Consider the following 24,089-nt stretch of genomic DNA (forward strand, 5'->3'; position numbering starts at 1 on the left):
AGCGTTGTAGGGCAAGCATCGAATGCAAAGCTTGCAAACGACGACACGCAACGACGATGTGCGACCCGGAGTTCTTGAGCCGAATGCATGCGCATGGCGAAGAAACGAAGGTGAAGGAGGTGTTTAACGCTCCCATCTCTGTGCATGCATCCGAGAACACAACCGATCGCCCCTCCGTACTCATGCCGACTGTGACAGCGTGGAGCAGTGGACAGAACACAAAGAGTATCACAAGAATTCTTTTCGACAGCGGCAGCCAACGATCGTTTATTACGGAGGAGCTGTCTCAGAGACTCGGCTGTCGGCCGCTCCGCACGGAGAAACTCTCGATTGGAGTGTTTGGAGGGCAGAGCGACGCACGAACATTCCGGGTGGTTGAGGTTCGCCTCATCAGCAGGCATAATGCAAACACGGAACGGGTAATTGAGGCGCTGGAAACACCCTCAATCTGCGAGCAACAAATTCCCTGCCCTGACGACGAAATTCGCAAGTCGCTAGAAGAACTTCGCTGCCCACTCGGTGACGACACAACAGTACTAACGAACGCGAGCACCGGAATCCTTGTTGGCTCTGATTATTATTGGGAGTGCATTACGGGCTCTGTAAGAAAGCTGCAAAACAAACTCATGGCAGTGGAGACAAGATTCGGTTGGGCAGTTCAGGGTCAGACTTCGACAACATGTCAGCTGGTTAACTGTGCCCACGCGGTCGTCCTACGTACGACAGTAGCCGACCAAGAAACAGCGCCAATTTTGAGGCAGTTTTGGGAGCTAGAGGGCGTCGGTGTGTCGGAAACAACACAGAATCCCTCGAACTGTCAGGTTAAGGACGAATTCAAGAACAACCTCGAGACAGTTAACGGCCGCTACCAGGTGAAGCTGCCGTGGAGGGATAACGTAGAGTTGGCGGACAACCGCGCAGTAGCAGAGAAACGATTTCGTTCCCTGACAAAAAGGCTCAACAGGACCCCGGAACTCATGGAAAGATACGACACCGAGATGCGGCGACTGATTGACGATGGCGTAGCAGAGGAAGCGCCCACTGATCCACACAACGGCAATCAGCGTACCTATTACATGCCGCACCAACCTGTTCTCCGAGACAACAGCACGACAACCAAGCTCAGAATCGTGTTCGATGCGTCATCGCACAGTACGGATGCAAACTCGCTGAACGACAACTTGGACAGTGGGCCAAATCTAAATCCAGACCTCGTGCGCCTGCTACTAAATTTCCGAAGCCACCCAGTCGCACTCGTCGCTGATGCGGAAAAGGCGTTTCTGCAGATAAGTGTCGCCCCTGAAGACCGCGATGCGCTTAGATTTTTGTGGTTTGCTCGTAAGCCCGAAAATGACGAGCCCTTGCCGGAAATCGCTGCATACAGGATGACTCGAGTGCCGTTCGGGACAACGTCAAGCCCTTTCCTTTTGGCGGCAACGCTGCAGTGCCACCTTGAGAAAATGGAGCAGCAATACCCAGAAACAGCGAAGATGCTGAAAAACTGCATCTACGTCGATGACGTGCTGTGCGGCGCCTCCAGCGAAGAGGAAGCGGTAAAGGTGTACGGCGAGGTTAACCGCATTTTCGCTGCAGCATCGATGCGCCTGCACAAGTGGGGGTCTAACAGTAGCCAAATGAGAGAACTTTTCGCGCAGGACAGCCTCAACGAAGTACCTCTTGGTCAACCCGCCAACCTGCTAAAGGTTCTCGGCCTTACGTGGTTACCTAACGAAGACCTCCTAACCTTTGCTCCAGATCCTGTCATCAAATTTTCTGCGGAGCAAAGAAACACGAAGCGCTTCGTCCTACAGACAAGCGCTCGGCTGTACGACCCACTTGGTTTCCTGTCAGCTTTCACAGTGAGGGCAAAAACACTCTTCCAGGAAATTTGGAAGGCAAACATCGCCTGGGATGACCCCTTACCCGACCATCTACTGAACGAATGGACGAAGTGGTGCCAGGAGCTACCTTTGCTCAGTGAGATGAGCATTCCCCGAACGTACGAGGGAAATATCGGAGGGAACCCTGTGCACCGCACACTACACGTGTTTTGCGACGCCAGCCAGAAGGCGTACGGTGCGGCTGCATACCTGTGCACAGAGAGCAGCACAGGAGAACGAACCTGCACCCTGATCATGGCCAAATGCCGCGTGGCACCAGTGAAGCCCATCACATTGGCAAGGCTGGAGCTGATGGGAGCCTTGATGGCATCTCGACTTTGCCAATTCATCGGGTCAAGCCTCAAGCTTCATATCGACAGCATCCACTTGTGGACGGACTCGATGATCACCCTTCACTGGATCCGAGGTGACGCGGCAAGGTGGAAGGAGTTCGTAAAGAACCGGGTTGCAGAGATCCAACAAAACACGGACGTCGCACGGTGGAGGCATTGCCCAGGCAAAGGTAATCCCGCCGATCTCATGACGAGGGGCATGACCGCGGCTAGCCTAAAATCGAGCGACATGTGGTGGCACGGTCCATCATGGATAAGACAACAGGAGGAAGTATGGCCGTCCGAGGAGCGTCCGTCTGGTTTCACGCCTGAAGAGTTGGAAACGAAAAGGGAAGTGAATGTAGCGACAACGACTTGCGAGGAACAACCCGATCTCCTGAAGTTGACGCGTTTCAGTTCGGCGACAAAGGTGAATCGCGTGACGGGTTGGGTTATGCGCTTTCTGCATAACCTGCGAAGCAAGGAAAAGACGTCCGGTCCATTGACGGCAGCCGAGATTGAACGAGCCGAAGAGTACTGGCTGAAGAAAGCTCAACAAACGGCCTTTTCGGACGAAATACGCCGCACGACACAGCGTATGAAGCTTTCAAACGACTCTTCGTTGAAGGACTTTAACTTGTTTACAGACGAAAAGGGCCTGCTCAGAATACGCGGCCGACTCTGCTCTGCGAACAAGACAAGGGATGAGCGCCACCCGATCGTGATGCCCAAGGAGCACCGATACACAGTCCTGCTGGTAAATCGAGCACATTTGCAACTCCTACACGCGGGCGCCAGAGACACACTCGTGCAGCTGCGCGAACGATACTGGATTGTGCGTGGACGCCAACTCGTGAAAAGTGTGGTGCGATCTTGTGCTGTGTGCCGGCGGTACAGTGCTTCCCACATCGAGGCAGACACCGGACTCCTTCCCCCCGAACGGACCACCAAAGCAGAGCCCTTTGAGGTTGTCGGCATTGACTTTGCCGGCCCCCTTTTTGTGAACGAGAAGGACAAGATGGGGAAAGTGTATATAGTGTTGTTTACCTGTGCCGTGACGCGTGCAGTGCATTTGGAACTCGTTACGGACATGAGCACAGGAACTTTCATCCATGCCTTTCGTCGCTTTGTGTCACGCAGGGGGTTATGCCGAGTAGTTTACTCGGACAATGCCTTGACTTTCAAACGCGCCTATAAAGACATGGGCAATCTTTGGAAGGCCCTGCGGCACCCCGATTCCCAGAGCTACTTCTCCAACTCGGGCATTGAGTGGAGGTTTATTGCTGAACGAGCGCCGTGGTGGGGAGGGTTCTATGAGAGAATGGTTCGAAGTGTAAAATTGGCCCTAAAGAAGACCATCGGCCGGCAGACCCTTGGCTTTGTCGAGCTGTCAACGGTGCTCGCCGAGGTCGAAGCAGTCATAAATTCTAGGCCCCTCACTTACACTTACGACGACCCTAACGATGGTGCCCCCCTCACACCAGCCTGCTTCTTGGCCGGAAGACGCCTAACCACACTGCCACTGCACGAGGAAAAATTCGTGGAAAGCTCTGCGACCTCGCTCCGACTGCTCTGGCAAAAACGAAAGCAGATCCTGCATCTGTTCTGGAATGTGTGGCGAAAAGAGTACTTGGGGCAGCTTCGTTCGGCCTACGCCTCGAAGAAAACGAAAGGAGGGGTCCCTGGGGTCGGCGACGTGGTGTTAATACGGGAGGACCGCCCGCGGCTGCTCTGGAAGACCGGCATCGTGACAGCAGTGTTTCCCGGCCGAGACGGCAAAATCCGCTCTTGTGAGGTCAGGGTGCCGCAGGGAAAAACAGTAAAGCGACCGGTTCAGCTCCTGTTCCCATTGGAAACAACATAACGTAGAATGAGCCCTGTCTCATTGCGGGGGGGAGTGTTAGAACTGTGCGCAGACCTTCCGTCCAGTCGTGGAGAGAGACCACAGAGGGACGACAGAACGGCCGGGCGCAGGAAAGGAAACGCCATTAAGAGGCGCCTCGGGCCGTAACGGGACACCACGACTGGAGGGAGGGGCCGCTCGCGGAATTCGGGGAAGCGAGGGAGCGGCCGGGCTCTTGGTGACCGCGAAAGCGGAAAGCAAGAGAACGACTCCGAGGGGCCCACGGACGAGCATCGCTCCGGCGACTGCTCGAATTGGCTCCAACGAGAAGTGTGAATAAACAGTTGAACGAACAAAATATCGAAGTGCTTCTTCTGGGTTAATTCAAAAACCTGCAACGACAGGAGAAGTATTCTCATACAACAAGCCACAGCATTTGACGAGAGCAATGACCGTAGCTTACCTGGAAGGAATTGCCGACTCCATTGACGATCCTTTGCTGTCCGAACTGACTACACAATCTGCAGCCCGGAAACCAGGCATGAATGCGTCCATCGATTTAGACATCAATCCGAAGCTTTCGCTCTCAGAGCGGCACGAGCTATCCAAACTGCTCGACGACTTTCGGGACTGTTTCGCTGCAGAAACCGGTGTTGGCAGGACAAGTGTAGCCAAGCACAGAATTATTACTGACGACATAACACATCCTGTCCGTCAACCACCCTATCGCGTTTCTCTAAAAGAAAGGGAAGTTATCCAGGAGCAGGTTCGAAACATGCTCGAGGACGACGTTATTCAACGGTCGACAAGCCCCTGGGCCGCGCCGGTTGTGCTTGTAAAAAAGAAAGACGGAACATTGCGGTTTTGTGTGGATTATCGGCGATTGAACAAAGTGACTAAGAAGGACGTATACCCCCTTCCACGCATTGATGACACGCTTGATCGGCTCCGTCATGCTCGTTACTTCTCGTCTATTGACCTAAAAAGTGGCTATTGGCAAATCGAGGTTGATGAGCGGGACAGGGAGAAGACTGCATTTATTACACCAGACGGCCTGTATGAATTTAAAGTTATGCCGTTTGGGTTATGTACAGCACCGGCAACATTTCAGCGCGTCATGGACACGGTCCTCGCAGGCCTGAAATGGCAGACCTGTCTTGTTTACCTTGATGACGTCGTCATTTTTGCTTGCACTTTTAAGGAGCACTTACGTCGGCTGAGAAGCGTGCTTGAAGCTCTGAAAACCGCCGGCTTGACACTAAATCCCAAAAAATGCCGATTTGCTTACGACCAGCTCAAATTTCTTGGCCATGTCGTCAGCAACGAAGGAGTACGCGCTGACCCAGAGAAGACTGCTGCAGTGAGCACTTTCCCGAGACCATCAGACAAAAAGGCGATCAGAAGGTTCCTGGGCCTTTGCGCCTACTACCGACGTTTCATTCGGAACTTTTCCCACATTGCCGCCCCACTGACCCACCTCACGAAGGAAGATGTTCCGTTTGAATGGAAGCGTGAGCAACAACAGGCTTTCGAAGGACTCAAGGAAGCGCTACAGACAACACCTGTTTTGGGGCACTTTGACCAGGAGGCGACGACAGAAATTCACACTGACGCTAGCAACAAGGGGCTTGGTGCGGTACTTATTCAAAACCAGGATGGCGCTGACCGAGTCATTGCATATGCGAGCCGCGTGCTCTCTAGGGCGAAGAGCAATTACTCCACTACTGAGAAGGAGTGCCTCGCCGTCATTTGGGCTGTCACTAAGTTCCGCCCTTATCTTTATGGGCGCCCGTTCCGCGTGGTCACTGACCACCACTCCCTATGCTGGCTGGCTAACCTCAAGGACCCGTCTGGCCGTCTAGCACGGTGGAGCCTGAGGCTACAAGAATTCGACGTCACTATAGCGTACAAGTCTGGGCGCAGGCACAGTGACGCCGACTGCCTCTCTCGGGCTCCCATGGGGTCTGGGCAGGCTGTTACCGACGACGATGACGACGCCTTCTTGGGAGCAGTCAGTAGTGCGGACATGGTGACACGCCAACGGAGCGACCCTGAGCTCAGGCAGGTGATCGCCTACTTGGACGACCAATTAAGTGCTGTCCCTAGAGCTTTCAAACGTGTTGTGCACGCGCTCACTCTTCGGGACAATGTCCTCTACAAGAAGAACTTTGCGGCTGGCGGTCGCTCGTGGCTCCTGGTCGTGCCGGACAATCTACGCAGGGAGATTATTGGAAGTTGTCACGATGATCCGACTTCGGGACACCTTGGTTACACCCGTACGCTAGCGCGACTAAGGGAAAAGTATTATTGGCCTCATCTTCCCAAAGCTGTGCGTCATTACACCAGAACATGCCAAGAATGCCAGCGGCGAAAGAGGCCCCCAACACGCCCTGCCGGACTTCTTCAACCGATTGATCCGCCGACGACCCCGTTCCAGCAAGTTGGAATGGATCTGCTAGGTCCTTTTCCTTTGTCGATCGCACGCAACCGCTGGATAGTTGTGGCAACGGATTATCTGACCCGATACGCCGAAACCAAAGCCCTTCCATTCGCAACCACATCGGAAGTAGCTGCTTTCTTTATCCAGCACATTGTTCTACGACATGGTGCACCAGAGGTTCTCATCACCGACCGCGGTTCCGCGTTTACAGCTCAACTAACGCAAGACATTCTGCGCCTAAGTCACACCAGTCATCGCAGAACTACTGCATACCACCCTCAAACCAATGGACTGACAGAGCGCCTCAACAAGACTATTACAGACATGATGGCGATGTACGTCGACGTGGAGCATCGAACATGGGACGAGATTTTACCTTTTGTTACCTTCGCGTACAATACTGCCGTCCAGGAGACAACAGGGTTTTCTCCGTTTCACCTGGTTCACGGCCGGCAAGCAACCACAATGCTGGATGCTATGTTGCCCCTCCTGCCCGATGATGATGCCCACGAGGACGCTAGACTAGTCTCTCAGCGCGCAGAGGAGGCCCGGCAATTAGCCAGAATCCGAATTTCCACTCAACAGTCAGTCGACGCTGCTCGCTACAATCTTCGTAGACGTGACGTACACTTTAGTCCTGGAGATAAGGTGTGGGTTTGGACACCCGTTCGATGCCGTGGTCTTAGCGAAAAGCTTAAAGGGGCACTGACACAAAATTTTGAAGGCGAGATAACTTCGGAGATAGATTGGTGGGAACACGTATACATCATCTGCAAAATATCAGCGGTGAATACAGCCTAGAACATATTTAAAATCAATTTTGAAGTGTGCGAAACGCAACCGAGCGGCCAGCAGAGGACCACGCGCAAGTGTAAATAAACAACATCCAAACAAGTCACGAGTTTGTGTTTGCCGCTTCCGCACTGCCGGCTCGCCGCTCCAATCGGAGGGCCGGAGGGCGGAGCTTCTGCTCTCGAGAACGAACGACCCGATCGTTGGCGGCGGAGGCGCCGTGATTTCGTCAGCTCATCGGGCAGCTGGCCGCGACCAAAGTTTTACAGCGATTCCAGGCACTCTGTTTCTATTACTGTTTATTAATATTGGATGCGGAAACGCGCCGGAGGCACGAAAAGCCCACTGAGCAAGCCGCACGGTCGCTGTGCAGGCGGCGGCCACGGCCGCGAAGTGGCCCACGCCGGCGCAGGTAGCTCGAGTGATAGCTTGTTACCGCTGCACGAAATTGTCCCCAAGTCCCGACCATGGTGGCTTACATGAGAAAGGAGCTAATGATGCCATGGCGGGTTGCATTAAAAATTGTCATCTGCACCGCTTACGAGAGCGGCACTCGAATATCCGCCGCAGTGCTAAGCCGAACACATCTGTAGGCGGACCTGTAGCACGGCCGCTGGATAAAAGGCGCACTGACGTGCGGCCTGCCGCGTGCCTCCAAAGCGGCGTGAGTGCGCCTAGAGCCAAATACTGCCACCGCGGCGCCACCGTTCCGGGACTGGTTGCGGCGAGCGCGGCCCGCGGGACGCCGGCTTTCGGGCCGCTTATTTAGAAGTGTGGGTTTATCATCGGCGTTCCACGCTCCACTTAAGGCATCTACCACCACTAATGTTACGCCTGTTAAAAGACAAACATGATTAGCGGCTGCCGAGCTTCATTTGGTCAAGATGGAAGTTAAATTCCGTTCGCAGCAGCAGCATTACGCGTTGATAGTGTGCCTTCTGTCTCGCATTGCTGTGTCGTTGTGTCTTACATCGCCCGGCATGCTCTTTGTGACCTCACGCCCGGCAGAGATTTACGTTTTGTCGGCAAGCTGCGACTGCAGAGAACATATTAAAATTCCGGACAAACAGGAACAATGTTTTTGTGACGGCGCTTGTTATTTATGAGTACCAACACTTCTCATAAGACATAACCAACTTTTATGTAGGTTTTTCCTCGTGCACTAATAAAACAAAACAATTCGTATTAATCTCACGGCACATACGACTTGATTACACGTTGTTTAGTTATGAAGTAATACTACTATCACAGCTATGTTGGCCCTTTTTATTTTGACAATATATATATGTACAGTTGAATGAAAAGCGATTCCAGTTTCTACCTGATATTATTACTTGTTCCCTGTAGCCTCGAAAAAAATTAAGGAGAGCACATGGTATGTCCGGGTCCACAAAAAACTTTAAAAAAATATTTGGCCAGCTCGGCAAGCTAAATTTTTGTCCGGACACAAAAGAAAAAAGCGAAATTGTAGAGAAATTCCAACAATTGCCGAATAATGCGTAAGCATTCAAACACCGTTTTTCCATTTCACATTTTCTTCTTTTCTTGTTAACAATCTACATCTTGAATATCATAATTATTAATTGTTTTAACTGCGTGAATTACGCATTTTTTGTGCAGATACAAAGCATTACACTTCTTGCATTACGTAGAGATGTACTCAAAAAAGAAAGCTGGCGTAATAATAACGTATGTGAAAATTTTCCTGCGCTACGAAAATTGATTCGAATTGAAGCGCAGTATGTTCACAGAGCAAAACTATCGCAAGGTCTTTAGAGCGCGCTAATTTGAGCACATACTTGTGCTGCTCCAGGAGCCCGACCGCTAGCTTCAGGGAAAAATGCATATGGGTTTGAATTGGCGATAAAATAACGAAGGAAATGTATCTAGTGCTAGTTCTCATCGCAAAGTTTGAAAAATGCTTAGCAGCTAGGAGAGTGGACCGTACGCACTGTCTCTTGAACACAGCGCGGCGCATTTATTTTTCTTTCTATACAACCTCTGTCATCAAGTTTCCAGTAGCGTGTTTGTTGTGCCTGCGAAAATGAAACAACCCAAATCTCTATGCGCGGCAAGACATGATCGAGCCAGTATAATAGTATTAAAAGACACGCATAGCAAAATGTCTAGTTTTTTCAAATCCTTTTTCAACCCTCCTATCGCGTGTCCTCGTTTTATGAGGTGCGCATTCCGCCCGGCCAACATTATTTTTCAAAGAAGTGTCTTTAAGGCAATCTTTAATCCATCATCGGCAAATATTCGTCGCTCTCCCGTGTGTCGACACCGCGTTTCTCGAGAAAAGGTGACATTTTTGAAATTTCGGACGAACAAATTCCCACCATATACCTGCCGCTTGAACTGTAACTAATCAACTTGCGGCTTTAAACTGTGCAACGCGGTTTACGTGCTGTGTGTGAGACGTTTTCAGACAAAGCTAACCCGTTGTTATTATCTTTTTGTTGAAAATTATCTTTTTTTAACAATGTTGTCAAATATGGGGCATCTTTTTAGATTTGTTAGATTGAAAATGTATTGCCTATATCTCATTCAAGAATTATTTTAACTTCTGGCTGCTTCAGTCACGGCCGGGCGGTTGGATCGAGTGACAGACTGGCAGACATACATACGGACAGAGAGTTTTCGCGGTTGAGTAGCCCAGGAATGACAACAACATCTTTTAAAACCCGTGCGCTGGCTGTCTCTCAGTCGGCGCAAGCGCTCGCCTACGGGGACCACCCCGCTCCGTCCCAAAAGCAGTCCCCGAACGCTAGCGCCACAAGGGAGTCAAGCGGCGGCAAACGTAAACACCGCCACTCACGCCCTCGCCCGTTGAAATCCGGGCGACGCGGCAGGCCGCACCTTGCGTGCGCTCTCATCCAGCGGCCGTGCCTGTAGGCAGACCGGCCGGCTGCTCCCAGCGCGCGTCTTGCCACCCACCGTCTCGAGCGGCGCGCGTCGTTCGTTAGCCGCGGTAGCATTTGCACTCGATCGCAGCGCCTGCGTCACATCCACGGTCGCTTTTTAATTAGGCGCCTCACGAGATCAGTACGGGGGGGCATTCGCAGAAACTGCCGTCGATGCGGATTCGACAGTGCTACGGCGGCTCTGCTCTGTAACTGTGATATCCCTCCGACGGTCACGTGGTCAGCTTTGTTCACACAAAATCCACAAAATCCATCGTTTCGCGGCACTCGCTGAAACCGAAACTGCGACTGGCCACATTGAAAATGCCTCTAATTAAACAACCGTCGCACGCTGAAGCAAATGAGGTTTCTACAGGTTATAAGTAGGTCACTAGCTACTTATCGCAACAAAAAAAACACGATGCAAAATTTTTGTGTCAGTGCCCCTTTAAGCGTTATTTCGGGCCGTATACAATACTGCGCCGTATCAGCGACGTTAACTACGAGGTACTACCGGACGCAGTGCGTTCTTCATCCCGACGACCTTTACATCCGGACGTTGTACATGTTGTGCGCCTCAAACCCTACTTTGTTCGCTAGCATTCCAGCCGTCACTTCCAGAGTAGCGCATTGCAGTTTACGTATCCACTCGCATCGAAGACGATGCGTTGTTGAAGAGGGGGGTAATGCCGCAATCATTAGTATTCATTGACACGGCGGATGGTCAATCCCCCACTATCATCATCGACGGACGGCCAGAAGAAGACGACGTTGTTGGCGCTCGGCAAGCGCGCTGTCGCTGTTCTTAGGAACCAAGGAGTTCGTGGCAATAAAGCCAATTCCTTCAACCCTAAACCACCAAGGTCCATCGTCCCATCGGTGACAATATATATATATATATATATATATATATATATATATATATATATATATATATATATATATATATATATCATTTTTTTGTTTTGTATTTCCTTTTCTAAATTTTGAGATCTAAAATAACATAGGTCACATCCTTATTAGGTACAAAGATTCTTGGCCAATCCCCCGCGTGGATATGTGCCATGGTCTGAGGCAATCAACCAGTACATGGGACATCGCAGCTGCCTTGTCTGCCTTCACCATTCCGTTTATTATTGTATTTACTATCTGTAAATACATCCCCTTCGTTGCCACGTCACAATATTTCCGAACGGTCCAGAGGGCTGCCCAGGGGAGTGGTTCCTTCTTTACCGGAGCCCATATTCAGACCGCGCCGCCTGTGCTCTGTCCACCAGCTGAAGCTGGGTAGTGTTACGAATCGGCCAGTGCCGCCGTACTTTCCCGCATCACTCCTCGGCTGTGCGGCGAAGCCACTGCGTGCGCCTTTCAGCCGTCAGGCGCCACCATGTTGGTGACTCATTATTCAAGTTTCGACAAGCCGGGCCAGACGCCTCGCTTTCAACGCGTTTCAAACTCCGGCGGTTGCCAGCGGCGCGTCGAGACTTGTTCAAGGACACAGAGGCTCCGCGATCCCAGCGAAGTCCTCCTCTCTTCCCTCTCTCATACTCAACGTGCGCCGAGGCTACCGACGACTCACGAACTCTGGAAAGAGCGTTGTGTGTGTCTGTGACGTTCGTGGCGTGTTGCCGCTTGTTGGCGTTTTGACCGTTACCGCTTTTGGGTATAAATAGAGCTGCCCAAGCGCTGTAATCCATTCCTGTTTGAGCAGCGAATCCATGCTGTCACTCTGCTCGAGTCCTGTATTGTAACCTCGCCCGTCGGGGCATTGTTCTTTGGCATCGGCTCACCTCTCGCTATGAAGTAAACAGTTACGTTAGCCTACGGCTTCTGGACTTTTTCACGGCTGCAACAGCGGCTGGCCGCTCGCATCATACATGCTACCACACGTATGCCGGAGGCGACGGAGTTCGGCTAGGGACCTCTTCCCGGCTGCAGTCGGCCTTCACGGTTGCAACAGTAGGCAGAGGGGCTGGGCAGCAGGATCTCCCATTGCTCTTGTTCAGTAGTGGACAGAAAGAGAGGAGGGTGCTCAGGGCTAAAGTCGCACACCCCGATTATGTGGCAGAGTGTTCCTACTTCTGAGCAATATTTACATTCAGCGTTGTAGCGATTCGGGTGCGTTAAGTGAAGACGCGTCGGGTGTGGGAAGGAGCCGGATTGTATGAGCCGTAGGGTAGTTTGTTGTTCCCTGCATAGGTAAGGGTGATGCAAGGGTAGGGTCTGTCTCTGAAGGCGATAATGTTGGGTTATGTCCCTTAACGAGACAAGCTGGTGACTGTCCTCGTGCAGCTCCGTAGCCTAGGGGGGGGGGGGTAAAAGCGCGGGCTTGTTATGGAAGCGTAGCGGGCGTCCAGATGAGCTGCAGGATGGAATCAATTAGTGGGTGACATTTCCTATGCGAATTCTATGCGAATTATGATCGAAGTCTGGAGGGCTCAACCTGACCCTCCGGAGTGGCTGTGCGTGATGGAGACTCTAACGGACCACAAGCAATTTTAGCCGTTTTCTGCTAGCAGGGTTTTGGCTATCAGTTTTTCTCATTATTGTGTTTTCTTTCTTTGGTTCAAGTGCTGTGTAAAAGTATGGAAATAAAAAAAAAGTGCTGGAATGGCGCAACCGGATAGACATCGGCTTTATAACGGGGGGCCAGGTTCGATTCCGGCCACGTGAAGCGTTTTTTCCCTTTCACTTCACCCAGAGTCATCATCACCATCATCATGATCGTCATCATCATCAGATAAAGTTGGCTTTCCTGCAGCACGCTCTTGAAGCGACTTACGCCATCGGTGACACATAGAAGCTTTTCTTTAAAAATGAATGGCAGTAAAACTGAAGCCCACACATTCACACAGAGAGGGCACGTTTCCCTCCCGCACAGATGAGCGTCTGGCTGACCCCGGTGAAGAAATCTGCCTAGTGTCAAACGCCTTGATACCACCAATGTTGAGGTCTCGAGAAGGCATCTGGGATCCCTTCTGGTAGTCGCACCTTCGGTGGCTCTTTGAAGCACCCTCCCCGTGCACGCATAACTGGCAACCGGTGGTGTGCGTGTGCATAGACGTGAAAGACACCAGCCGAAATGTCGCTCCGGAAGTCCTTCGACTTGAACGTGAACACACCGGCCATAACTTCGCGCCAGGAGCCCCTGCAGAGGTGGCGCTCCTATGCATGCCCCTTGTTATTGACGGAGAACGAAAACGCACGCTGGTAGATTCCAATTTCCCAGAATCGTTCAGTTTGGAGCTCAACTTGCGAGTATATAGCCGTAGTTTTAAATTCAAAAGATTACCTCGTTAGAATCATACTGACACCACTTTTAACGTAAACTTCGCTCAAATAAGCTACATAATTAGGAAAAAAGGGAATGGTAATGCGACCCACTAGCTCATTTCCCGCAACAGAACCCATGATGTCACATGTGACAGCTCTGGGATTGGCGGAGGGCGGAAAAAGCAAATGCAAATTAGGCAGAGCTTATAAGCTTGCCGAACGAGTTATTTTCGCTTAAATTTAGGGCACATTCTCTTAAAAGCCGTAAGAATGGTGTAACAAACGGTGTAAGTTACGAAGGCACATGTAAACATAGAAGTACCGATGCGTACTGCCGTTGGTACTGCGCGCACTATGCTTGTTTAGCTGCACAGAACTGCGTGGCTTTGGGGTTGTCTCAGAGGACACTGGCCGATTGATTGACGCAACGAACCATATTTGTCGATCGAGCACTGTTTCACGAAGCGATTTTCTCCCAGAACAAAAACAAGCCAGATTTAAATACGCTCAAAAAAAAAAAAAAAAAAAAAAAACACCAAAGGCAGAAAACGGCTTGCCACGGTATGGTGACGCCATCTATCTTCAATAACGTAAACAAACGCGCGAATACCTTGATGCCAGGTTTCAGTGCTCCGTACAGGGTAGGCACACCCTTTGAACGGTCCCGTGCGGCTGCAATTGGGTCAACGTGCTCAACGCGTTGTTCTTGAGACCCAGCAACACGAAACAGATACGATGATTCAAACTTCGCCAGTTAACCGCGTTGCGGCCAGAATTTTAGCGCGGTTTTGATTCAATGACTTGCTTTGGCGGCGAGCGAGCGAACCAAAATGTCGGTGCCAGCGTATATGTGTCTCCACCCTGTACGGCGGACGCGTGAATCAAGGGACCCTAGGCGGTCGGTTCCTGTGATGTCATTGCAGACCACGAAAACACACGATTTAGCGGGAAATCAAAATTTTAACTTCAATTGATTAATTTCTCAGTGAATAAAGCATCGTTTGCATTCGGGCAAGCGCTGCAGGCACTACAAAACACGAAATCTTTCGAATAACACAAACTTGTATTTTGTCTTCATGGCTCCTTTAAACGAATAACTGCATGCTGCAGCGCCGCATTACTTCTTACACCCGGGTGCGTAAAATAAACTTGGACAGTTGTGTCCCTTGTGATTAATCCTTATACTAGGAGGATGCGCAATGTGCGTCGGGACGGCGCTGTTCAGACACGGCGCGGAACAACTGCGTATTGAGATAAGGGCCGTTCAGGGAGGCCTATAACACTGCCTCATACACTGACGGACGGATTAACAGTACTAAAACAATTCACTTTATTTGGCACTTGCTTATGGGTGGTACTGAAAGGACCTTGTAACGTGTCCTGAAATGTCGCCCAGCCGCCGCGTCAAGGTGGCTATAGAATCTCTAGCCGCGCGCCTGGAATACAGTGTATGTCGAGCATCAAACAACGCTGCAACAGTCACAAAATTTGCTACCATTGGCGTATTTAGTCTGTAAAATGATCAGGTTGGCGCTGTCGGGAATTAGGGCTTCAGCGTATTCCCATCAATTTAAGTCACGTTATCAATGAATACAAATTGCTGTTCCTGCATTCCCGTCTACTTGTAAATTGAAATTAAGGATAAAATTGTTAATTGAAATTGCATGAATATTACAGGTAAAATATTTTATTCCCGTCCGAACAAACGCTTAATCAAACGCTCCTTGTGGCTTGTACGGTCAGAGTTGACCAGATTGATACCAGGCATTCGCCTAGCTAGAGTTGCGACATAATTACGGCTTAAATTAAATATGTCATTTATGTTCTGAAGAAGCTTGTGATCAGACACTCCCCGCCAGGGACAGTTACGACGTGGTGGCTTTTTTGTTGATTATCGTAACGTACATATAATTTCAATTATTGGAAAGATCACAATGTTCCCGGCCGCGGCGGTCGATTTTCTGATGGAGGCGAAAAGAGAAAACGCCCGTGTGTTCGTGGTCTCGGAGCACGTTAAAGATCCCCAGGTGGTCAAAATTAATCCGGACCCCTCCACTACGGCGCGCCTCATCGCCTGTGCAGTGTCGGCGCGTTAAACACATCAATCAATCAATCAATCAATCAATCAATCAATCAATCAATCAATCAATCAATCAATCAATCAATCAATCAATCAATCAATCAATCAATCAATCAATCAATCAATCATCTGCGAATGTGCTAAGTGTCCCTCGCAGGGTCTTTGGGACTGCCGCTTTCCGTGGCAGGCTTTGGGCTCCTAGTGGAGCCTCACTAGCACACAGTCCCGAAGCGCCTTGTTCCTTGTGGCTATACGCAAGCGCCGGAGGTCTGACCACGACAGGTCCCATCGGTCGGAGAATGCAGTCTGTAGCTCGTCCCAGAAGACGGCCGCGGTGTTACAGTAAATGAAGACGTGTTCCACCATTCCCTGTTTTCCGCAGAGAAGGCAACCCGCGCCGTCATGGAGGAAGAAACCCCTACCCTCCAAACGTGCCTTCGCGGGCAGCACTGCCGTGGGGAGGTGGAAGAAACAGTCCTTTGATCAAATGGGCACAGGGAGTCTTCTTACTTGTTTTAAAACGTCGCCAGGTGTTGGGGATTGTCGGTAGAGAGGGGGCGGTAGAACCTTTTCCACAAGGCCCCACTACAGTTTCCTGGGATGCTTGCACTTCATATTCCGAAGAGCAATGCTACTCAAGCAGGGCTAGGGCTAGCGCAACTGCAACTGTTTTGTGGAATCTGGTGACGGATCATGGTGAGGGTGGGAAGAAGGCTGGACAGGTGGCCGTGGTTCCGTATATCAATCAGGCGTCTCACAGGCTGAAGCAAATAGGGGTGAGTTCCCAAGTAAATGTAGTTTTTTCAGCACCCCAAAAACTGTCAAAACTTTGCAAGGAAACATCTCCTGCCAACTCGAAGAAGAAAGGCTGCCAGATAAAACATAAAAATAAGTTTGTGCCTTCCGTTGAGAACGTCGCCTGCGTCATTCCACTCTCCTGCGGAAAAAAGTACGTCGGCCAGACTTCAAGGTGCCTTAACGTCCGCCTTCGTGAACACCTTAGGAATGTTCAGAGTGCCCACACCGGGCACCTGAGCGCCCATTGCAAGGATTGCGGCCTTCGTAAGGACTGTGCCTTTCTGTACAATGAGTGTCGGATAATTTTTAGGAGCAATGATCAATTAACAAGAGAGATTGTAGAAGCCGCCGAAATGGCTCGTCTTGGCGACGCACGCGTCAGTATGCCGTCCCTGAGTCTTTCAGTGAAAGAACTGGGTTATCGGTTCTCCTCACGCGCTAAATCATGCCTTTTTTTTCGCTGTTTTTGTATAGATACGGTGGTTATCTTTGTTATGCGCAGTGTCTGTCTGGTTGTCATGTTTTTTGCGCAACCAGGATAATGTGTGAATAGTTATATATTTGTGTTTTCCGAAATAAATCATCAGTTGGAAGTCAGCGCTTGTCCGTTTAGCCACTCTCTTTCGTCCTTCGTCTAATTGTTCGCGCTGTAAGCATTAATTTAATAAGACGTCATGCTAAAACGCAAATACAAACAGTACTTTTCAACTTTAGGAATATCTAAATGAAGGTGCGCACCATAAAAGCAGATAAAAGCAACGTGATTATTCAGCAATGTAGCGCTGGTCACATGAAAAAAAAAATGCATAAAATGTAAGCAGGCAACCAGGTAGAATTTCAGGACATGGTATCTAAGAGTTCCAAATGATACATGCGATTCGTACACGAGGGTGAGGATGCCTTTCGGCTTCCCGTAGATCTTCATAGGTGAGTATTTAGTCCGGATTTGTGCACACGGCACACACTCTGTCACAGTTACTCCACTTTTCGAGATGTGCGGTTGTGCGCGAAGACCAACGACTGCATTTTGCCCCCATTTACTCTCCCGTTGCTCCCTTTTGCCCAGGAGTGCACTCCTGGGCTCAGTCGAGTTGCAGACAAAGTTTCTTCACCAGATAGCATCCTATACTGCGTTCTTGTGGATATATGCAATGCTGGAGGCACTGAAAAAGGGAAGGAACGGCGCCTTTTGATGGGAGATGGATGCTGCGCACTGAGGAGCGGGGTCGAGGCAGCGCGCTCTTCGTGAATAATTGAGGATCGGCATGACGACCACATGGCTGTGTGTGCCACACACAGACGCACCTCCGAGCCACAAATCTGTAGCGAGTACCCCTGCGATACTTCCACCTTTAAACTGTTAGGGATAGTCATCAATGGATTCTGAGGTGGGTGTGCACTACCGCCAAGGGACTTCGCTGCCGCTTTCTACTGCGCCGTTATTATCGCACACGCAAGACTTCCGCTCTCGAAACAACTGCGCGGTCAGCCGGGCTCTCCGACGTCCCTCTAACTGCGCACACAGGAAGCGGTGCCGGCGCACGTGCGTGGAAGGGCTTTTTTATTACGGTGATTAAAAAAGAAGGCGGAATATTCGCCAGTTCCTGTAAAAAAAAAATTCAACAATTACAAACAGAAAAATGGCTTGAGGCTTTGCTACTCGCCCTAACAACACAAAGCGAAAAACATCGAGGACACCTAAGCAACTCCGAAAGTGCTAGTGCTCCATTGAACGCCGCAGAGTGATTCCTAAAGTTTTGCGCTGTGTCATCATCGTTGCCCAGTAGAATGCAGGACGGCCTTGCAAATACTCCCGTGTAGGTGTACATACTGCTACGCTCTAACACAGAAGTGCACGCTGGTTGGTTTGCGTTCATGACGGTAAATGAGAAGGGACACAACGAAAAGAGGTACCGGCGCATATAACAATCCCATGATCCCGCACGCATGGGCAGATGCGCACACATGCCGGAGTACCACACAACAACCCAACAATCTCGCATTGTTGGGCACCTGAACTTCCCTGGCTCACGCAAGCTCCCATTTTTCTAGACGTGCCTCCACAATATCCTTGCTAGTTTGATTACGGTGATTGAACACCGCATTCTATCGAGCCACACTGCCAATTCGAGATGCCACCTGGACTCTCCAAGTGGGACGTAGTTGTACATCGCATGCGGCTGAATGTCGCACACTTCCCCTTTAAGCTGAAACGGACCACGTCGCCACTCTGGCCACTCTGAACGCGGCCAGATCGCGTTCGCCCTTACAGACCGCAACGGCACGGGGCGCTGCGAATGAGGGGCCGGCTATCGCTTGCGGAGTAGCGGGCGCAGCTGCGGTGGATGCGCGGCGTGCTTGACTTTCCGTGTCATTCACGCTGCGTTTCGGTGTTTTCTGCTGCCATAGTGAGGACTAGACATTATGATTAAGCTTCCACGTTGTGTTCAGCACCGATCACTGGGGCACCAGCCGCAGTGAGTGTTGTGGAACTCACGCGGTACGGCAAGGCGAAGCAGTGCGCGGATATCGCGGCACATGTGCTTTTTCGATGGCAAATCCCTGCGAACGGCACTTGTAATGCATTGTGTTTTCTCCAGCAAGAAAGGCGACTTGTATTTAAAAATGTGTATTACACATAACGGCTATTTTGGCTTTCGTGCAACAAAAATATTTTTTTATCTTTATGCTGAATGTATACATGGGTAATAAGCGGCCCAGACAGAGCAATGCTATTAACACACCGAATCGTTATAATTAAATGTAAAAACAAAGATAACAAGAATGTTGGTTTGTTCAGAAGTATGGTACCTTCAGAGCCCTGTACGTACCCGTATTGTTGTGCAGATATGACGTCGACGACACAAATAGCACAGACATTACTAAGGAAGAAAAACAAAATTGCTTCGCCGCAGGATCTATTTCTTTTTATTTTTTCACCTGTGGCGCATAGCAACCCCCGAAAATAATTTCTGGATACGCCACTGTGGGAAATAATAGACACCGCAATGCAAGGCTTCAAATTAGGACCAAATGGGATTATCCAAATCGTACAGAACACGGGCACCAGTTGCATTCTTTCGCTGATGCCGCAGTCAGTGTTACACTCCAGACTTTTGATATTGTGAGATTGAGCTCCCTGATCAGTAAAATCTCCGAATATCAAAAGTCCGGAGGTCACAAAGTCCACGTACGAAATAATTGATGCTTCCGCAAATTTTGACAAAAGAAACTGTGCATAGATAAGGACAAAAAAGGAAATACAAACACGAGCCCTTGTATATTCCTTTATTCGCCCTGTGTACGTGCAGTTTTTTGTCAAAATGGGCGAAAGAACCAGTTTGAGCTAACTGGTTCTTTCGCCCATTTTGTTATTCAAAGCTCCAAATTTATTAGAAATAATTGAGGCTACCGATGCCGGTATCTTCCATGTGTTTTCAAAGAAGAATTTACACAGGCACACCACACGCCGTATGACATGGCAGCGATGTGGTTAAGTTTATACAGCCACCGCGGGCCCAGTTTTTACACGCTGCACATTTTATTTTAACATAATACGTTTATAAAGCTGTATATTTGTCCCGACCCTACTAAGTTCGGTGGAGAATTTTGTGGTCCACGAAGTCGCCTTACCACGCCGACTGCAATTATTCCAAACTGACATCAGCCAATCCCACTTTAGAGTCGCGTCAGTATTTTATGTCTGGGCGTGCACGCCTGTATTTCCGCGAGATAGACAACCGCTTAGTACCGTCGGTATCGTCGTGAAAGCTGAGCTTGATAGAGAAACGCTTGGGAAATTTTCACTGACCATTTTCGCGTCGAGTAGGCAGCACAGCACTGCAGTGCCTTAGCCATTAAAATGTCGCATATGTATTGTCTTGGTTTAGGTTCGTTCCGGGCCCTCGCGCGTACAACGGCGCATGCGTCCCGCTACACAGCAAAACAGCGCGGGTTGTGTGCCTAGCTATGGAGGTAGCATTTCTGATACACGCGAAACGTCTCTGGACACGTTAAAGAACCACAGTTGGACGAATTTTACGATATTCTCTACACGGCGGGCATTACCACCTCAGACCTTGGGCGATTTACAGTGCTCAAGCAACATTTTATGCTACGCGTAGGCTCTTCGGCCCAAAAGCGCGAGCCGAGCATGTGCGTTTGATAAAACTTTTTTTATTTTAACAGGCGGCAAAGTAACTACACTCTCGGGAGTCGTGCGGATGAGCGCAAAAAAATTAATCGAAATAGAAGCGTTTCGGCAACGATCTTGGAAGGTTCGCACGATCGCGTTTTCGCTGCTGTTCCGCGGACTGCTGCAGTTTTTGTGAGTAAAAATGAAAGTTGCCCAAAATTATTTGCTGTCGACAGCATTTTCAATCTGTCTGTGCCTATCTGCAATTAAAAAACTTCACCTACACGCCGCTCCATCGAACGATCCCACAGCACCTGCATTACGGCTGCCGTAGCTCGGCGAGCAGACAGGCCCTCGTGGCGGGGCGCACTCTGGCGGCGTTCCGGAGAAGCGCCTAGAGCGGCGAACAAGATCTGGCCGCGCCGCCGCGCGCAGTGTCAACACCTAAATATTCTTACACCGTGGGCCAGGGACACGGTTTCGATTCCCGACCGCAGCGGCCGCTTTTCCGATGGAGGCGAAACGCGAAAACGCCCGTGTGTTTGAGATTTCGGCGCACGTTAAAGATCCCCAGATGGTCGAAATTAATCCGGAGCCCTCCACTACGGCGCGCCTCATCGCCTGTGTAGCGTCGGCGCGCTAAACCTCACAATCAATCAATCAATCAATCAATCAATCAATCAATCAATCAATCAATCAATCAATCAATCAATCAATCAATCAATCAATCAATCATCTGCGAATGTGCTGAGTGTCCCTCGCAGGGTCTTTGGGACTCTGCCGCTTTCCGTGGACACAGAACTGAAGGACGTGATAGGTCCGTGGGCATGTCCCAAACGTGCTTCACGGGCCGCAAAAGCTGTGGTTGCGTACCTGCAACACACAGGTCGTGACCACTCTGTGAATAACTTAAAGCATTCGTGCGCATCAACCTGGTCAACATCATCCCCATACTCGCCATCGTTGCCACCACATTCATCTGGCGCAGCAGGCATTCTAGCCCGGCTGTCATCGCCAGACTTCATTATAAAGATCGCTCTCTCTCACTTTACTCGCTTGGGAAAACACGGGCTCGCACTTCCCTACTCTACACTGCGCGCAATGCATTGCCAAATATGCGTGTCCTGCTTTCTTCAGCCTTACATTTATGCACCTACATACTTAAATGCAGCTTGCAAGAAGCCTCCCTGGCTCAGCAAGCGTGAGGAAGCTGTACTACATCGACTGCACTTGAACGTGGCATGTGCACGTCATTTACTCTTCAAGATTCGTATCAATTCTGTTCAACATGCGGTGTAACAAAAGATATCGACTATGTCATCTGCATGTGCTCAAAATTCACAGTGCCAAGACAGACTCTCCTAACATCTCCGTGTATGCCGCACCAAGCAGGCCTTGAACTGAGGGCAGTTTTGGGCCCTTGGTCGGACTCACGCCAGGCCTTAGAGGCCACCAAAGCTCTGCCGGTGTTCTTGCGGAGCACTGGCTTGGACCAAGTGTTGTGACTAACTTCACTGCCAAACTCTGTGTACGTGTTTGCAAATTCGAGCGCATCACCTCACTTTTTTAAATTTATTCATTTTAATTAGCAGACCCCCAAGTTTTTGTTTCCCCATATGGCAAGAGCGAAATGGCTCGGTGAACTTCACCTTTACCATTAAATGTATTATCTCTCTCTGTAGTGCGGCAGTGTGTTGGTCAGACTAGTACTGTACGTGCACAAATGTAAGGCTGAGGGAGCACCTGTCCAGCTTATCGTCTGTACTTGCACAATTACCAGTGCACGTGTTATCCTGGCCATTTAATCATTTATTAATGCGGAAGCCCCGTGGAAGGTGCACAGCTTGGCGTCAAGAGGGGCACAAAATACGATACAAGAATATCCCGTGTCCCGAGGAAGGTTAGGAGTGAACCAAAGCATGTATAAAAATAAGAAGAAAGGATTAATGATAACCAATGTTAATGATTTATTAGTAATTCATAGAAATGAGTCGTAAGGTGGATTAAGGCGGAATCAAGCTGTATTCAGGTGTATTGAGAAGGAATAATGATTAGATACTGATTGATGATAATGAAGACCAAGGTGGAATTAGGGCTCATTGAGGTTGATGAAGGTGGATTAAGATTAATTATATAAAGTTGAGTAGGATGAACAAAGGTTATTAAGATGTATTCAGGTGGGTGTGAGACAACGTCGATAGGACACTGAAACGCAAAATAGGGAGACGGCAAAATAGTGTAGCTGCTGTGTCGACGGGTAGACATGCATAAGAAAGGTATCAGTCCCAATAGTACAGTGGACGTGAATAAGCATCGCTAGGCGTTTCGTGTGTTGTTATATCTTCTTCAAATTGTGTGCTATCCAATGCATGTAGGATATCACAGGTACATTCTCTCTTTTGCTTCGTTCTAATGCCGCGTGATGTCCTGTTTGTTTCTGTTAAACCCGGTCGCCTTTCTTTGGCTACCTAAACGCAATCATTTTGGTCTGCCTGTCTGTTCGTATGTCTCTCTGTGTACGTCACCGTAATCAGCCATAAATGTTACTGCTGAGGCTGCTCACGATTAGATTACTGACCCACTGGAATTGGTTGGTTATTGATTGTTGAGGGGAAGAGGAGAAAGTGTCATAGATGATTGATTGTAAGGTTTAACGCGTTGACGCGACGCAGGCGATGAGGCGCGCTGTAGTGGAGGGCTCCGGATTAATTTTGACCACCTGGGGACCTTCAACGTGCGCCGAAATCTCGTACACACGGGCGTTTTTGCTTTTCGCCTCCATCAGAAAAGCGGACACCGCGGCCGGGAATCGAACCATCCAGGCGCGTAGCCAGGATTTTTATTCGGGGGGGGGGGGGGGGGGGGCTAAGGTTGTTCTCGATCGCCCCCCCCCTACCGAAATCACTGGTCACGCTACCAGATCCGCAAGAATGCTAGGTTTCTTGTTTTTCACGAGTTCCCTTTTTTCTCTTTTGAGATATAGCTTTATTTTGCACGTAACCATCCTATGATCACTGCTCCGAATCTTGCCTAATAGCTCTACCTCCTCCACCATACCTCGATTGTCACTTAAAATTAAGTCAATTCCACTTTTTTTACCTTCAGAACTTTTCCATGCCAGTTTCCTAATCTTTCGCTTGTAGAAGAATGTGTTCATTAACCTCAGGTTGTTTTTCTCCGCAAATCCCACCAGTGTGTCTCCTCGACTGTTGCAAGTGCCTATCCCAAAGCTTACCACTGACCTCTCCGACTCTTTTTTTCCCCTACTTTTGGGCTAAAGTATCCCATCACAATCGTGAATGGTGTTGTTCCCTTATTCATTGCTGACTCGACGTCTTCGTAGAAACTATCTACGGCCTCATCTTCGTAGCTAGCTGTTGGCGCATTGGCCTGTACTATCTTTAACCTGTATCACTTGTTTAGCTGGATCACAACAGCTCCGACTCTTTCGATAATGCTGAAGAATTCCCCACATTCCGTTCCATCTTCCTGTGGATCAAAAATATCACCCCGTGTTCTTTCTTTTCCTGGGTCCCTCGTAAGCGCAGGATATGCCCGCTACTCAATTCCACGAAACCTTCTCCTGTTCTCTTCTAACCCCACTTAACCCTAT

The sequence above is a fragment of the Haemaphysalis longicornis genome, unplaced genomic scaffold, assembly GCF_048455015.1.
Source record: "Haemaphysalis longicornis isolate Haplotype H1 unplaced genomic scaffold, Haemaphysalis longicornis Haplotype H1 scaffold_1, whole genome shotgun sequence".
Classification (NCBI taxonomy): Eukaryota; Metazoa; Arthropoda; class Arachnida; order Ixodida; family Ixodidae; genus Haemaphysalis; species Haemaphysalis longicornis.